Raw genomic sequence first — 1,050 nt, forward strand, 5'->3', positions numbered from 1 at the left:
ACAGGGTAAGCCAGAAGGATAGACTATTGTGGGGAACAGTGATGTTAAAACTTCAATTCAATTCAAACCGGAAAATTTGCATTTCCTGTGAAAATGCAGTGTGAATGCTGTTTGCTGAATGCTTTTGTTGAAAAGTGAAAATGTGTTTGAAGGCAACTGAAGAGGACTTGCAGAAATGTAAGAAATGGGCAGAAGCACCAGACACCTACAGTAACATAATTTATGCTGAGTTAAAAACCCCATGCAAAAGCCAATATTAGCTAAAAAGTTGAAAATTATATTATAATTTTCAATTCTGCCACAGCTCTGAAACTGGATTGTTAGTAAAGTGAAAACATGAGTGAGGAGAATCAGGCTGTTGTGCTCAGAAGCAAATTTCGCTTTAAAAAACACTGCGATGGAGCTTTGATTAAAACCGAGGTAGTATGCTTATTGCAATGATGAATGTTCCTTCCACCGAAGCACAACCAGTTTATAGTTAATTAATAACAATTTGAAGCAAAATGACTTATTCTACTGCCCTAAATTTAAACAACCAGGAAAACTGAGATGTTTGGTTGAGACAATAAAAGATTCTTTAGCATTTTTGTGTGTGTTGTCTCATGAAAATTTTGCTTTAATTCCATTTCTTTTTCTATGTAATCATAAGAAATCATAGTCAGGCAGAAAGAGTGTCATGAAACAGGAACAGCAGGCTTCCTGAAAAAAGAGTAAGTAAGTTTCCAGCTTGCAGATTTATAAAAATAGTTTAAATTATTCCTTATTTCAAACGTAGAAGTTTTAAAGAATGAAGTCTAAACATTTTGAGTAATTGGTTAAAACCGAAAGCAAAATACTTATATTAATCTTGTTGTACTTGTAAGAATAAACAACTGTAACTTTGGTATCAAATAATTAGAAAAATGGATTGTTCTTGGTTTCTTTTCAGAAAAACGTCTCTAATAACTTACATTAAGATTATAATAAGAGTAACTAATAAGTTATGGTCATAATATTATATATGAATGCTAAATCCAAGAACCTTTTTTAGTTCACAGTGTCAGCATTAGG

General features: G+C 32.2%; 1 protein-coding gene across 1 annotated transcript in view; it reads left to right on the forward strand.

Annotated features, from left to right (window-relative positions):
- The window catches only part of cemip (cell migration inducing hyaluronidase 1), a 213,119-nt gene that overhangs the window by 137,907 nt on the left and 74,162 nt on the right, over positions 1–1,050 (forward strand). The gene's annotated exons all lie outside the window — the stretch shown is intronic.

The sequence above is a fragment of the Poecilia formosa genome, unplaced genomic scaffold (assembly GCF_000485575.1).
Source record: "Poecilia formosa unplaced genomic scaffold, Poecilia_formosa-5.1.2 Scaffold554, whole genome shotgun sequence".
Classification (NCBI taxonomy): domain Eukaryota; kingdom Metazoa; phylum Chordata; class Actinopteri; order Cyprinodontiformes; family Poeciliidae; genus Poecilia; species Poecilia formosa.